The sequence below is a fragment of the Dendrobates tinctorius genome, unplaced genomic scaffold (genome assembly GCF_039654945.1).
Source record: "Dendrobates tinctorius isolate UK_male_01 unplaced genomic scaffold, ASM3965494v1 ptg000050l, whole genome shotgun sequence".
In the NCBI taxonomy this organism is placed as follows: Eukaryota; Metazoa; Chordata; class Amphibia; order Anura; family Dendrobatidae; genus Dendrobates; species Dendrobates tinctorius.
The window spans coordinates 780,138-797,488 of NW_027361718.1; the positions used below are offsets into that span (position 1 = coordinate 780,138).

The following is a 17,351-nucleotide window of genomic DNA, read 5'->3' on the forward strand; positions in this document are numbered from 1 at the left end:
TGGCGGCTTCGGGCACCGCACCTTCCCGAGGCAGGGGCCTTCCCGCTGCCACCACCGGTCAGGCCGGCCCCGGATCCTGGACACACGAAAGGTACCGTCCTGTGGGTCCCTCCGTCAGGGACAGGAACCCAACTGAAGGCGGAGGAGAGGTACCGCCCTTTTTATCTGTAGGTTCCTGTCCCTGAAGGGCGGATCCCCTCTCTCCGTGGTGCTGTCATGGGTGAGGGAGAAATTCTATCCTCTTAGATAGTGGGGTGGTCGCCAACATGATGGATGCTCGGTTCTCATGGGACCTTGATCTTGCGTGTAGGACTCTGGTGAAGCCCATCCCCATATGTGCAATTAACTCTGCAACTCTCCGTCAGGGAAATTTTACGCAAGTAGTTCATAATGTGAACCTGCGCATAGGGGCTCTTCACAGGGAGCTCCTTTCTTGTTATATCTTGGAAGGTCTCCCTACTCCTATTGTGTTAGGCTTTCCCTGGCTAACTGTGCATAATCCGGTTATTGACTGGCAGTCCAGAGAAATAGTCAAATTGAGTGATTTCTGCAAAAATTATTGCCTAGGTACCATCATTTCTACTGTTTCCACTAAGACTATACCCTCTTTTCTGTATGATTTTGTGGATGTGTTTTCACAAAAGAGGTGCCAGGAACTGCCCCCCCCCACCGTGTGTATCATTGCCCTGAAATCTTGCTTCCTAAGGGAAAATTACCCAGAACCAGATTATACAATCTGTCTGGCCCTGAAAGGTAAGCCATGAAAGATTACATCTCTTAGAGTCTTGCTAAAGGTCCCGTTACATTTAGAGATGCACCAGCGATCCCGACAACGATATGACCCGGTCAGGATCGCTGGTGCATCGCTAAATGGTCGCTAGTGAGCTGCCATACAGGCAGATCTCACCAGCGACACAGCGATGCTCTGCGGTTGTTACTTACCTGTCATACGCGGCAATGATGACGACTTCCGCATGTGTCGCTCGTCGGCGCCAGCAGGACGCAAGCGAGAAGAAAATGGCCCAGGGCGTTCTCGCGCGATCAGCCATATACAGCGGGGGGGGCGGTCGGAGGTAAATGTCACTTGTAGCGAGATCGCTAGCAATATCGTTGTTGTGTCACAAAATCGGTGACTCTTTAGCGATATCGCTATGTGTAAAAGGCCCTTAAGGGTCATATTAGACGCTCCTCTTCGCCGGTAGCTGTGGGGTGATTCTTTTTTGTTAAAAAGAAACCTAAGGGCATTTGTCTCTGTTTATATTTTCGTGAGATAAATCAGATAACTATCCGGGGCCCTTAACCCCTCCCACTCACTCCCGATTTATTCAGATTGTTGGAGCAAAATGGTTCTCTAAGCTGGACCTCAGAGGAGCTTGCAGTCTGATTAGGATCAAGGTGAGGATTGAGTGGAAGACAGCCAGAAGGGCTTTATGAAAACTTGTCATGCCCTTTGGTTTGACTAATGCCTCGCCATTTGCTAACATTTTGTTAACAACATTTTTTGTCACCTTGAGAATAGATTTCTAGTGGTGTATCTTGCCGATATTGTAATATCTTCACCTGATCTCAAGTCACATCAGGTATACGTCCAACAGGTGTTACAGGTTTTACGAGATAATCAACTGCTGTGTCTACAGCAGGTTTCTGGATAGACCCTGATGAGGTCTGTTCAATTCTGGAATGGGATCTGCCAGAAAATCTGAAAGCGTTGCAGTGCTTTTTTGGAGTTTGCTAACTACTATCGTAAGTTTATCAAAAATTCTTGTCGATTGTCAAACCCCTCAATGACATGAAAGGTATGGACTTCTCAAGGTGGTCCGACTGCGCCGTCCAGGCATTTTCTTCTTTGAAGAAATGCTTTTCCACTGCTCCTGAACTCCTTCAAACCAATGTTTAATAATCATTTATTGTTGAGGTTGATGCATCTGAGGCGGGGGTCGGGGCTTTGTTGTCTCACGGGTCCATCCCCTGGTAAGTGGCACCCATGTGACTTCTTTTCTTAAAAAAATAACCTTAGTTGAAAGGAACTATGATGTAGGCAATAGAGAACTTTTTGCCACGGTTGTCAGGTCCGGACCTCGGTGTGAATGATTTTGTATGGCTGTCTAGCAGAAATATTAAACTGAAAATTCCTTCCTGGAAATTAGGTCCTACATTCATTGGTCCTTACAACATGGTCACCATAATTAATGATAATAATCTTTATTTTTCTATAGCGCTAACATACTCCACAGCGCTTTCCAGTTTGCACACATTATCGGTAACCCTGTGGTCTTTCGTCTTGAGCTTCCTCTAACTCTTAAAAGCCACATTGTTTTCCACAGGTGATTGCTCAAAAAATATAAAGCGCCTGTGGAGCCGTCACCCTTTCTGCCGCCACTGATTGTAGTTGAAGGTAATTTGAACTTCCCGGTGGCAAAATTGTGGATTTTCGTATGGTTGGCCGCTCTTTACAATACTTAGACTGCTCATGAACATACCGCTTCCAGTGCACTATGTGGGTATCAGCATCTGAGGTTAATTCCAGTAAACTAATTCCGTCCTTCCCTAGCTCTTTTGAAAGATTGGTATATAGGCATAGGAAATATCAACATGTGTGGGGTCAGTGGTGTGGCTCCAATGTTACTATGCTATCATCTTGTGAATTAGTGGATTCCATTAGTGAACTGATAGGATGGTCGCTTTCGCCTAACTAAAAATGGTGTCTTTGTTTAGCTGGAGTTGGACTGAATAAATATGTTACTGGTATTCTAAGTGATAAAGATGTGGCATGTTGTTTCCATGCCTCTGTAAATTGAATCAAATCTTTATAATCTGATTCTTGCCTTAATACATTTGTCGCTGTATATAGTATGTTACCTTTATATATTGTATTCGCTGTCTGTTACCATCCTAGATGGTTGATCTATTCAATATTTGTTTGATATACAGTATATGGTGTGGTGTTGTACTTTTCTCCTTGAATAAATCAAGTTTAAAAAAAATATATTCATATTTATTTAAAAGGAACGAGTGATTGTGCGCCCTTAGGGCGCGAGCTGGGATTACGAACCATGCAATGGGATGTAACCACGCATTAGTCTGACCTCGCAATGGGGTGTAACCACGCCGCAGACTGGCCTATGTGCAGACTAACAGCAAACACAAATACCTGGTGTACCTCTCCTGCCACTCCTACCTTGTGTATGAAAAAGCTGTGTAGTTAATTTTGTTCGGGTACAGTTTTTCGATATCCAAGAAGAAAGTGCACAGGTAGAGCTTATCCCATAGCTCTATTCCTAAAGGAAATGAACGGGTAGAACTATCCGATAGCGCTATCCCTCAATATTCCTGAGTGTAAGCTATTTCACATGGTTGAGCGCACTTGGGATCTGCCCCCAAGGCCCTGCCCATGCCCAATGTTTGGTCCGTAGACCGCGGCTAGGAGTTAGTCCCGCTTTTGCTGCTTGTTGTCGTGCAGCATTAGATGTTCTACGTGATTCAGTCTTCATTTCCTTTTATCCGGCTTGCAGGAAGATGATATGATGCAGCACAGATGGTTTTAGTTGTCTTTTTGTCACCCTAGCCATAGTTCTTACCCTCTGGATATTATACGGGCATTTTGAAGGCCTGGGTGTTTTCCCTTAGACAGATGGTGACACCTTCTCGGGAGATCTTTAAAGACAAACTCTGAGGAAAAGGAGAAAACACATTTATCAGACATCATTAGCACGTTCTATCTCTGTCATCTATTTTATATAATAATTTGGATTTTTCAATGTAACAAATCTATCAGAAACATTTTTTGTGCTTTTAAGACCCTCACCTCAGTTACTCACCTGGAAATCAGTATAGTTAGTTAGTTGGTGCATTATCAAGCCGACGAATCCCATCCACTCAGCTATCATGCCGGTCCTATCCAAGATCTGCAGAAGGTAGAAGATAGAGGACGTTGCTTCATGGCTGTACTCACCTGTGCATCTACCATGGAATGAGATGGTAGGACGTCTTGTACACCAAGAGATAATGGTTTACCTTTACACTGGACACTAGTGAATTGTGCAAGATGGTGAAACGTAAACTTACCGTCATACAGTAGCCACTACATAATTGTTTGAAGTAGATGCACAAACTTGCACCCACTGGAAGGACATGTTAAGAAAAGTACCAAAATCCTATTATTATAGTGTTTCCTATAATAATGACTATGAAATAATGGTCACAGTGGAGCCCACCTTACACACCTAAACACACTGACTTATCTAGAAAAGGATACTTATCAGCAGAAAAGCTATCATCAGCAAAGTTGCTGCCAATCTAAAGTGGCACATGCACCGACTGCTGAAGGATCTCTTGTACAGGCACACAGATTGACATAAGTTGTAAATGGAAAGAAGACAAAAAGCCATTCCTGCGCCGATCCTGTGCGCTGTAGGATTGATTGTCACCTACAAGAAGAAATATAAGACTGTCATCAATACGGTCATCATGGAGATCTGAGATCTTAAGAGCAGGATCCGCCCCACTGTAATATACAGGACCCCAAGTAGTCACCACAGTAGTATACAGTTGTGGCCAAAAGTATTGACACCCCTGCAATTCTGTCAGATAATACTCAGTTTCTTCCTGAAAATGGATTGCAAACACAAATTCTTTGGTATTATTATCTTCATTTAATTTGTCTTAAATGAAAAAACACAAAAGAGAATGAAGCAAAAAGCAAAACATTGATCATTTCACACAAAACTCAAAAAATGGGCCAGACAAAAAGTATTGGCACCCTCAGCCTAATACTTTTTTGCACAACCTTTAGCCAAAATAACTGCGACCAACAGCTTCCGGTAACTATCAATGAGTTTCTTACAATGCTCTGCTGGAATTTTAGACCATTCTTCTTTGGCAAACTGCTCCAGGTCCCTGATATTTGAAGGGTGCCTTCTCCAAACTGCCATTTTTAGATCTCTCCACAGGTGTTCTATGGGATTCAGGTCTGGACTCATTGCTAGCCACCTTAGAAGTCTCCAGTGCTTTCTCTCAAACCATTTTCTAGTGCTTTTTGAAGTGTGTTTTGGGTCATTGTCCTGCTGGAAGACCCATGACCTCTGAGGGAGACCCAGCTTTCTCACACTGGGCCCTACATTATGCTGCAAATTTTGTTGGTAGCCTTCTGACTTAATAATGCCATGCATACGGTCAAGCAGTCCAGTGCCAGAGGCAGCAAAGCAACCCCAAGACATCAGGGAACCTCCGCCATGTTTGACTGTAGGGACCGTGTTCTTTTCTTTGAATGCCTCTTTTTTCTCCTGTAAACTCTATGTTGATGCCTTTGCCCAAAAAGCTCTACTTTTGTCTCATCTGACCAGAGAACATTCTTCCAAAACGTTTTAGGCTTTTTCAGGTAAGTTTTGGCAAACTCCAGCCTGGCTTTTTTATGTCTCGGGGGTAAGAAGTGGTGTCTTCCTGGGTCTCCTACCATACATTCCCTTTTCATTCAGACGCCGACGGATAGTACGGGTTGACACTGTTGTACCCTCGGACTGCAGGGCAGCTTGAACTTGTTTGGATGTTAGTCGAGGTTCTTTATCCAACATCCGCACAATCTTGCGTTGAAATCTCTTGTCAATTTTTGTTTTCCGTCCACGTCTAGGGAGGTTAGCCACAGTGCCATGGGCTTTAAACTTGTTGATGACACTGCGCACGGTAGACACAGGAACATGCAGGTCTTTGGAGATGGACTTGTAGCCTTGAGATTGCTCATGCTTCCTCACAATTTGGTTTCTCAAGTCCTCAGACAGTTCTTTGGTCTTCTTTCTTTTCTCCATGCTCAATGTGGTACACACAAGGACACAGGACAGAGATTGAGTCAACTTTAATCCATGTCAACTGTCTACAAGTGTGATTTAGTTATTGACAACACCTCTTAGGTGCCACAGGTAAATTACAGGTGCTGTTAATTACACAAATTAGAGTAGCATCACATGATTTTTCAAACAGTGCCAATACTTTTGTCCACCCTCTTTTTTTATGTTTGGTGTGGAATTATATCCAATTTGGCTTTAGGACAATTCTTTTTGTGCTTTTCCATTTAAGACAAATTAAATGAAGATAATAATACCAAAGAATTTGTGTTTGCAATCATTTTCAGGAAGAAACTGAGTATTACCTGACAGAATTGCAGGGGTGTCAATACTTTTGGCCACAACTGTATATTATGCTGAGCCTGAGGTCCTGAGTATTACTGGAGACTTCATATAAAACCTAGTAACTTACCGAAGATACAGCATTAACTATGTTCCCAATGCACGCAATCCATCCAACGATGAGAAGGATTTTCTGGCAGATGATATACCGCTTCTCCGATGGCTCAGACTGAATAATCATGAACCTGTACTGGATGTAAGCGATGCCAGCTCCTGAAATAGACAAAGCAAGTTATCAACCAGATATTTCCATGCCACTATGATAGAAAACCTAATCTTAAGAATGCACCAATGAGCTGAAGAGGTTTAGAGACTTAAAGGGGTTCTCTGGGCCTTTGATGGCCTATCCTTATATCAAATTGATGGATTATTGAAGGAGCGCCCCCATATTTTTCATTGCTTACCAGGCACAGATCCTTACTTTTGATGAGACTTGTGCCTGGTATTACAGCTGTGTCTCATTTACTTTACTAGGACTAAGATGCCAAAAGCTTTTGTACCATCAATTACCTCTGGCCAACATACAAAACAGTGAAATGGCAGCATGGCCGCTTAAATCGGGTAAACGGCGGATTGTCACAGTCAGAACCCACTGATTTGATATTATGGGTTCTCAATCGTCTAGTCCAAGAGAATCTTTTGAATGTCATCTCTGAACAAAGAATTGTGATATTGTCCTATAGGATGCAGCATCTACTTACCAAGAATGGAATTAACCGTGAAAATGACCGTGTAGATCACAGATTCTGGGAATGCAACTCCCGTGTGACTGTCAAAGATAAGGAAAATATTGGGAGTAATTAGGACACGAAGAGTAATTGTCATGTATAATCATCCTACATTATATATTCTGACCAGACACAAATTGAAGCAAAGTACATTAGAGGAAAGTTATTAAACTAAATGCAGTGAAAACATCAGATGATTGTTCGTTCAAGTTAGTGTTAAAAAGTTAAAGTTCAAGTTATTTCAATTTTCCTTTATTAAATATAGATATTAAGTAAATAAACATATTTTGTATTGCGCATAACAAAGTCAAATATTTCAAAATATAAAATGACTCAAGCCAATTTGTAAATACTGCAAAGAGAAAAGAATTGAAACTCCAGAAATAGATTAAAAAACAATAAAAGGCCTCATACGGCTAAATCAGTGGGAAATTTGTAACGTTCTGTGTCTCAACAATTAGCAACACAAATGGAGAAATTTTTGCACCACTAAACCAATAAAAAAAAATAGGACATGATTTTAATTACACAATGAATGGTGTAAAAACAAAACACAGAAAACTGCAAAAGCGCTTTTTTTTCTCTCAGTATCAGTACACTTGAAAAAAAAGTCTGTGTTCCTTTACATTTTATAGCAAAGTTAATGGTGTCCTTCAAAAATACGACAAAATCTGGCAATACACAATCGCTCATATGGCTGCAGCGGGAAGGGGTTAATAATGTACTAATTATAATGCATTAAGAACATTTCCGGAAATATAATATAATTAGAACCTTCCATTACTGTGAGACAAAAACAATATAAAATTGTACTACAGAATCAGGAAACTTTCCCAGGACCCTCTTACCTGATGTACGGATATTTATTGTGCCCTGAGATTATAGTCAGACAGGCACAGACACAGATGCCCAATAGCGTCCACACGGTCCACAAGATCGGCAGAAGTGCCAAACCTCGGATCTCCATGATGCAAAGAAAATTAAGTGGAAGCTCCTCTCTCTCCTTCTCCTCTCCTTCCTCTCGCTCTCCTTCTTCTCTCTCTCTCCTTCCTCTCGCTCTCCTTCTCCTCTCCTTCTTTTGCTCTCCTCTTGCTCTCCTCTCGCTCTCCTCTCGCTCTCCTTCTCTCACTCTCACCTCTTTTTATCTCGTCGTAGATTATAAGGCCGAGTATTCTTAGAACCAGATGATGTCACAATGGTTTGTGATGTCATAGTGTATCACCTCATTGTTGCATCATCTCTCAGGCAGTATGGATCTGATTGCTGCTTGGTAATGTAGAGGTTTTTCACACTTTCCATATTCTGTCACATATCCAGCACATGGTAGTGTAATAGCTCCTATTATTATATTCATGTAAAAGATTACATACTGTCACCAGATATTTTTTGAGAGGATTTTACGAGATTTGACTATTTTTAGCTGGCTTAAAAAATCAAGATTCTTGGTAGCACATTGCTCCCAGTAAACAGGACATGCGCTCCTGAGAACAGGACATTCTATGTGCACAAACATGTTAACAGTCGCTGTGTGCACAGACGTGCGTCCTCCTGTGTGAATAGTCCATATAGGATGCTGACTGACGTGTATCTAGCTGATCTGTGCTCATGTACGTGTTATAGCACTGTAATGACAGTAAAGTCTAATTCCGTTTCTCACGTGCATGTGTTATCTGTGTTTTTCGTTATTTCTTTTTCATTATAGTCTATGGTGCTTTTCACTGGCCCATGTGTCTTTGCAGACTGCGTTCATCTCCCCAAATAAAAATCAGAGATGTTTTCGTTTTTTTATTGGCGTCACAGACAAAATCGCCTATACAAGTCTATGAACCTGTGCCAATCACGGACAACACATAGATATCACCAGTGCACAATCCGCATGGTCTGTGATTCACTTTGTAATGTATAGGAGAAGTTTTTAATTAATTTACTTTTTTCATATGTGAAAATCACTAATGAAATACTGATGGTAAAGACCAGGGGCTGGGTGTCAAATTTGTCTGGGGGGGCAAGCACACATCCCTGGCCCATGTGTAGTACATCATTAACCAGTTCACCGCTGCCTTGATTTTCTTATAGAAGTAGCAGAGGTAACTTTTAAAAAACGAGGCTGGACGTGTCATTTTCTTGTTGGGATGCTTGTATTTTTTTGCCTGCAGAATTAATGTAAGGGTACGTGCCCACAACATCTCTTTCAGGCGGATTGTGGCAGGCACCCCCTCACCTTAAAAAGTGCCGCAAACCTGCCGCTAAACATGACGTTAGTGCACCCGGGGCACAAAAAAACATGGCACCTTGAGGAAGAAGACTTGAGACGCTCTCCTAAAGCGGCTGTGCCACCTGAAATAACACATTGTGTGTACATGCCTCAGATATGAGCACTAAGCTACAGCACCCTGCAACACTGAATACAAGAATCACTCTAAGGCTACTTTTACACCTAACACATTTTTTGCGGTCCGTTATTGTGGTCTGTTTTTGTGGGCCATATCGCCGCATTTTTTTGTGGTGGGCCGCAAAAAAGTTTGCGGATCTTTGTGTTTTTTTCAATTCTATCGAAATAGTATTGGAAAAAAAAACGTCTTTCCGCAAAACCATATCCGCTGCGGATCCGCAGCGTGTGCACATAGCCTAAGTGTAAAACCAGCCTAAGGGCCGGTGCAGACGGCCATATATTCTCTCATCTGAGAGAATCGGGCTAATGATGCAACTTACACTCTGATCAAGCTCTGATCCGAGCGTCGGCATAGTGGGGTCCAATTCTGTAGGATGAGAGAATCCGAGAACACTGAGGAAAAGATGGAGAACAAAATATTCTCCACTGTGTCATCAACGTGCAGTCCGATGTTTTCCCCGCACTCATTGAGTTGCATGGCCGAATGTGATCGGAATATCAGATCAAACTCGGACATGCAGCCATTGTTCCCTCGGACTGGCTTCATCTGTCTGAGGAAAATATTGAACCTGTGCCGGGCCTCATACACTAACATTGGTCCGAGTGAGATCCAATGTTTTTGTTTTCTCACACGCTCGGGCCGATAATACAGCGTCATCACAAGCCCTAAGACTACACGAATAAAAATGTGATCTGGTGACAGAACCAACTTATTACACCGATACAAATGACAGAATACCAGAACCACGATTACTATACAGAAATGGCAGCAAAGCCAAGCCGACTATATCGATATGAGAACAAAACCAAATCACACGGAAATGATTTGAAAATTGCTGCATTTAAAAAGGATGTGTCATTTTAAGAAAAAGGTAGACGGAGGCATAGGACCACCCCGCCTTCCTCGCAAAAAAGCAGATTGAAAAGAAAAAAAAGGGTTTAACCCTATTGCGACGGCACATGTCGCATCTCTCAATTTGAAGTTGGCTCCGGCGGACCCGCCAGCGGCTATTAACTAGTTAAATGCCGCTGTCAAACTCTGACAGAAGCTGTAGTGTTCACTTCTGGCATAACCGGTCCTGTGTTGTGAGGACAGGCTGTAGATGCGGAGACGGTGGACAGCAGAGGAGAGAAGCGCTCACTTGAGCCGGAGGATGGAGAGTAGCGAGTGCCGGTGATTTACCTTTGTGCTCCTCTGTCCTGCTACTCCAGGCTCTGCACTGCTCTGCACAGCAGACATCCTCAGCTCCTCACATGCTGTCCTGCTCTACTACTGTGTCCTTCTCCTGCTCTGTCTCCATCTCCCCACTCACACACAGTCCCAGTGATCTCCGGTAACCTGGCACCGTCTCTCGGCTTTTATGGTTGTCTGAGGAGGACAGTGACATATAAAGCCCAAATTTAGTGTACAATCCTGACCTGTGTGATACTGAGCCGTATATCTAATCCCCTCCTGTGTCAGTCTGCTGTGCCGTGTATCTAATCCTCACCTGTGTGATACTGACTGCTGAGCTTTGTATCTAATCCTTTGCTGTGTGATACTGACTGCTGAGCCATGTATCCTATCCTGTGTGATACTGACTGCTGAGCCGTGTATCTAATCCTCTCCTGTGTGATACTGACTGCTGAGCTGTGTATCTAATCCTCTCCTGTGTGATACTGTCTGCTGAGCCGTGTATCTAATTCTCTCCTGTGTCATACATAGTCTGCTGAGCCGTGTATCTAATCCTCTCCTGTGTTGCTGTCTGCTGAGCCGTGTATCTAATCCTCTCCTGTGTGTTACTGTCTGCTGAGCCGTGTATTATATGTGATCTGTATGGTGTTATTATGTTTGATCACTATGGTGGCATAAAGTAAGAACTATTTGACGTACGGTATTGTGAGAACTATAATGTGGGATTATGTGTGATCTATGTGACAGTATTATGTGCAAATTATATGGTGGTATTGTGTGTGTGATCTATAGGACGGTACTATGTGTGATCTATATGGTGGTATTATGTGATAACTATATGTCGACATTATCTGAGAACTATATGACAGTATTATGTGTGAACTAGAGTGAGTGCAACAAAATTAATAAAGGGGAGGGGGGAACTACAATACCCAGAGAGGAAAAAAACCAAAAATTGAGCTTAGTTTGAGTTGATACACATGCAGCATATAAATGCATGTTGATATTGGCCATAAAACATAAAACCTACAAAAGACAAAGTGAGCAAAAACCCTGCTGTAACTAAATAAGTAAAAGCAAAAGTGCATCTAAATAATACAGACTTTTTAGTAATACTGTTTTTGATAAAAAGTAGCATGAAAGCCATCCCACCACGACAAGGTAACTCTGTTCGGGATAGTCCTACACTGTCTAATATTAGAAACCTTGCCTTGTGTCAAAGTTGACCTCAATGTGTGAACAAGGGCAGACAAAAGGACTGGGTCCCAAACAGTAGACACCTGTCTGGGGAAGAAGCCTTATATACAATTTCCAGCTCAGGAGAGGGAGGCCACACCCGGGATTGCACAGAATGCAAAAATACAATACCCAGAGAGATTAGCAAAATCAGGATTATTTAGGCTATAAAAAAGACGACTGAGGGGAGATCTAATAACCATGTAAAAGTATATAGGGGGACAAAACAAATTTATTCGGTCGTCCATGACAGCACCACCTGAGAGAGGGGATCCGCCCTCCAGTAACAGGAAATCCTACAGATACATACAGATACATAAGGGCGGCACCTCTCCCACGCATCAGTTGGTTTCCTGATCCTGGAGGACAGGATTCCCTACAGATCATGCCATCATGGACGAAGGAATCCCCAGGCTGGCTGTCCGACTCAGGTAGCGGGGGGGCAGTGCGGAGTCCCCTGGAAGCGCCACGGTGACCCGCTCAGGGTTTCACGAGTGTGCGGGCAGGTGGGAGCGGGGTCCGGTGGATGCCCGTCTCCTGGGCCGGCGCCGGCGGGTAAGTAGGTTCCCTCCCCAGGATTCTGGTCCTTGTCCCGGCTGCTGCGGCTCCCCTCGCCTTGGTCGCGGTCAGGGCCGTGCGGCTGCGCTTCGGTGGCGCTCGGGGAGCGCTGGGTGTCGGTGGCGTCGGTGGTCTGCGCATCCTCGCGTGCGCCGGGCCGGGGGTGGCGCGGGTGAGAAGCTGGGCCAGTGGCCTGCGCGTCCTCGCGCGCCCGGCCCGGAAGTGGCGTGGGGGGCAGGGCTGGTGGCGCCGGACCGGAAGTCGGGTGCCGGCTGGCTTTTCTCTCTCCCCGTGCGGCGCCGTCAGAGCTGGGGGGTGGACGTCAGGGAAAATGTGGGGGAGAAAATCAGTCCCTGGCCACGTCACCTGCGGACCCGGATTTCCGGGGGGAGAGAAAGGGCACAGATGCTCTGCCGAGCGGCTTCAAGCTCAGAGGCAGGATGGACGAGCCGGAAGCTCCCGTTCCACAGCTGGACAAAGAGCAGGAACGTACCTCAGAGAGGTCCCAAACCAGCTCCCAGCAAAAGAGCTGGACAATCCGGCCATAGAAGTTCCTCCAGGCCGAAGGATCCAGCTCGCCCCCTCCCGTGATCCGGTACCTACGCCTTCTGCTCAGGGTAAGAGATCTTCGTGAATGTGCCCTGATACTGTGTTCCCCTTTATGTTTTTCCTCCTATAGGGGAAGAAATGTACCTACAAGGCAAAAAACAGGGAATGCGTCCTTTGTAAATGCCCCTTGCCGGATGTCTACCCTAAGAGGCTGTGCCAGTCATGCATACGGCAGACGGTAAAAAAAAAAAAAAAAAAGGGGACGTAGTCCCAAAGAGTTACAAGCATACTTCCTTGCTCTGTCCCCCCTCCTGTAGGTGGCAGAAGAGACCTCTGACTTCGCTACAAGTCTAAGGGAGATAATCAGAGCGGAGGTTAAAGCCCTAAAATCCGTACCCCAGGGGGAGTCGTCTAGGATGAGAAAGAGGGCGAGCTTCTCAGAGTCAGGCTCTTCAGCAGACCCTAGAGGGAACGAAGACTCCTCAGAACCCTCCACCTCCACGTCCACATCCTCTTCAGAGGAAGACGCCAGCCGTTTCTGCCTAGGTCTTGACCAAGTGGACAAGCTAGTCAAGGCAGTTAGGTCTACCATGGGTGTAACAGATGCCAGACCTGAACGGTCAGCGCAGGACCTAATGTTCGGGGGTTTAGACCTCAGGAAACGTAAGTCGTTCCCGTTAAACGACAAGGTCCAAAATTTGATTAATAAAGAATGGAGAAAACCGGAAAGGAAATTCTCCCTACCACCAGCCTTTAAACGGCGATATCCCTTTGAGGACCCTATGGTGAATAAATGGGACAAAGCCCCGAAATTGGATGCAGCAGTGGCTAAGGCGTCCAAAAAATCCACTATTCCCTTTGAGGACATGGTCTCTTTGAAGCATCTGCTGGATAAAAAGGCGGACTCCTATTTGAAAGGCACATGGGAAATATCAGCTGGCGCCCTGAGACCGGCGGTCGCAGCTACCTGCACGGCCAGATCTATGATGGTCTGGTTGGACCAATTAGAAACACAGCTAGTGGACAGAGCCTCGAGGGAGTCTATCATAAAAACCCTACCTACCATCCAGGATGCGGCAGCCTTTTTAGCCGACGCTTCAGCAGATTCTGCGAGAATGGTGGCCAAGGCCGCAGGGCTTTCTAATGCAGACCGACGGGCTATATGGCTGAAATGCTGGCCCGGGGATATCCAGGCCAGATCCCGGCTTTGCTCCATCCCATGTGAGGGAGAATATTTATTCGGACCCGTCCTAGATGAACTCCTGGAGAAGGCTGGCGATGATAAAAAGAAATTTCCTTCCCTACCCACCACTTCCTATAGGCGTCCCTTTGCTAGGAAGAGATTTTTTTCGGAGGAGGTTGTCCAGGGACCAGGGCAGATGGGAAGATAAGAAAAGAAAAGGTACCGGTTTTATGTTTGGAGGGGGGCGCCAAGAAGCATCCCATGAGTCCAAGAAACCTCCCCAATGACTAGAGGCCTCGGTGGGAGGTAGACTATCGGCCTTCTACCCAGCCTGGTCTGGGATCTCGAACAGTAACTGGATCCTGGGGTTGGTGGCCGAAGGCCTAAAGCTCGAATTTGCCTGTGTCCCCCAGAACAGCTTTAGAGCCACTCCGCTTAGATCTTCCTTGGTGGAACAGAATGCCCTAGAAACTGAGGTTATTGATCTTTGCCAGAAGGGGGTACTGACAAAAGTACCAGAGGCAGAGAAGGGCGAAGGCTTCTACTCCCCCCTATTTTTGGTCCGTAAACCGGATAATTCCTACAGGACCATAATTAATCTGAGGGCGCTTAACAAATACCTAGTCATTCGACCTTTCAAAATGGAAACGATCAGCTCCACAATAAAGTTGCTTTTTATAAATTGTTTTATGGTGATGTTGGATTTAAAGGACGCTTATTACCATATACCCATCTATGCGCCTCATCAACGTTTCCTTAGAGTGGCAGTTCATTTGGAAGGGTTGTTACAGCATTTCCAATATGTCGCCCTTCCCTTTGCTATAGCAGTGCCCCCCCGGGTGTTCACTAAAGTTATAGCGGAAGTTATGGCCCATCTACGGGAGGCAGACATCCTAGTAATCCCCTACCTGGATGACTTCCTAATTGTAGGAAAAACAGCAGCCCACTGTCTGGATCAATTGCAGAAAGGTTAGGGTGGCTATTAAATATCAAGAAGTCCCGTCTACAGCCGATGAAGGTCCAGCAGTTCTTGGGCTTAACCCTTGATTCACAAAATCAGGAATGTCGTCTTCCTCCCAATAAATTGGTCCGCCTACGCCAGCAGGTCTTGAACGTCTCTAATAGCCCTTCCATGTCTCTCAGGATGGCAATGTCCCTCCTGGGTTCTCTCTCATCCTGCATCCCCGCGGTCCTGTGGGCCCAGTTCCACACAAGGGTGCTACAGGGCGAGGTTTTACGCCACCAAAAAATCCTGGGCGGGTATCTAGAAGGTCGGTTGACTCTGTCCCAACACACTTTGAGATCACTTGAGTGGTGGCTAGACGAGAACAATCTAGCCAGAGGAGTACCCTGGTTATATAACATAACCCGGGTAGTCACCACGGATGCAAGCCCTACGGGTTGGGGGGCCCACATGGGGGAAACCTTAATTCAAGACCTGTGGGATAGTCATCAGTTGGAAATGTCCTCCAACCTGAAAGAGCTAACAGCCGTAGAGCAGGCAGTTAAAAACCTTCTTGTGTATCTACAGGGGCACCATGTTCGTATATTCTCCGACAATCAGGTCACCGTGGCTTACATCAACCACCAAGGCGGCACTCGGTCCAAGCCCCTGATGGAGGTAGCAGAACGGCTGTTCCAGTGGGCAGAGCAACATCTCCTGTCTTTAACAGCTCTACACATAAAAGGAAAGGAAAACACCATGGCAGACTTCCACAGCCGCAACCTCCTAAAGCAGGGAGAATGGTCCTTAAAAGCGTCCATCTTCAACGAGAGAGTACAAAAAATGGGGACAGCCAGAAGTGGACCTCTTCGCCACCAGAGAAAACAGGAAGGTGCCTCAGTTCTGCTCCCTGAATCCCAGGGAGAACCCTCTGGCAGTAGATGCTCTTTTAATCAAATGGGACTTCAGGCTAGCATACGCCTTACCTCCCTTGACTCTACTACCCCTGGTGATGAGGAAAGTCAGGAAGGACAAAGCGAGGGTTATAGTGATCGCCCCGTTTTGGCCCAGGAGGGCATGGTTCTCTTGCCTGAGGACCATGTCGGTATCCGACCCTTGGGTCCTACCAGACATCCCAGACCTCCTGTCCCAGGGCCCAGTTTACCATCCTCAGGTAGCTGGCCTGCATCTGACGGCATGGATTTTGAACGGGCACTGCTAAGAGAGAGAGGTTTTTCCCCAGCCCTAATTAACACCCTGCTTAAAAGCAGAAAGCCGGTTACAACAAAAATCTACGTCAGGATCTGGAAGAAATTCCTTCAGAGTTCAGGGGTAGTAGCTGGACATCCCACTCCCATAGCGCAGATCTTAGAGTTCTTGCAAAAAGGTCTGGATGTGGGACTCTCCACCAGCACCCTCAAGGTACAAGTGTCGGCTCTTGGGGCACTGTTCAACTGCAACATCGCCAATAACCATTGGATCAATAGGTTCATTAAAGCAACAGGCAGGTCCAGACCGTTAGTGAAAAATAAATTTATGCCATGGGATCTAAACCTAGTTCTTACAGCCATGACAGAGGCCCCGTTTGAACCTATATAATCAGCCTCCACGAAAAACCTTTCCCTTAAAGTGGCTCTCCTGGTGGCGTTGACATCTGCCCGTAGAGTGAGTGACATCCAAGCAGTATCTAGACTCCCTCCTTACATACAATTCAGGGATGATAGGGTAATTCTTACACCTGATCCAGCATACCTGCCTAATGTAGCCTCCAGTTTCCATAGAACTCAGGAGATAGTTCTTCCATCCTTCCTTCCTAATCCCACGAACGATAAGGAAAGGAAATTACACACGCTAGATGTTAGGAGATGTCTCCTAGAGTACCTGGCAGTCACCGACCCCTGGAAAAAAGATAATGCCTTATTTATTTTCTATCCGGGCACTAGAAAGGGCCTTAGAGCTTCAAAAAGTTCGCTAACGAGATGGATTAGGGAGGCAATTTCTTTAGCATACACCTCAAAAGGCAAACCGGCCACTGGCAGGCTGAGGGCGCATTCCACCAGGGCCATGGCAACTTCGTGGGCCGAGAGATCGGAGGTCTCAATCGACCAAATATGTAAGGCAGCTACTTGGTCCTCTCCGAGCACCTTTTATAACCATTATAGACTAGACCTGGATGCTTCCTCAGACCTCCTTTGGAGTCAGGGTTCTGCAGGCTGTAGTCCCTCCCTAAAGTAATTATTACTCTGTAATTCTCTTAGGTGGTGCTATCATGGACGACCGAATAAAGTCGTAGTTACTCACCGGTTAACGGTATTTTTCGGAGTCCATGACAGCACCCGTATATTCCCTCCCTTTAGTTTAATTTGGGTGTGCACTTCTTCCTCTTATATGTACACGGGTAATTGATAG

General features: G+C 45.5%; 1 protein-coding gene across 3 annotated transcripts in view; it reads left to right on the forward strand.

Annotated features, from left to right (window-relative positions):
• Positions 1 to 17,351, forward strand: part of CFAP36 (cilia and flagella associated protein 36) — a 141,181-nt gene that overhangs the window by 24,256 nt on the left and 99,574 nt on the right. The gene's annotated exons all lie outside the window — the stretch shown is intronic.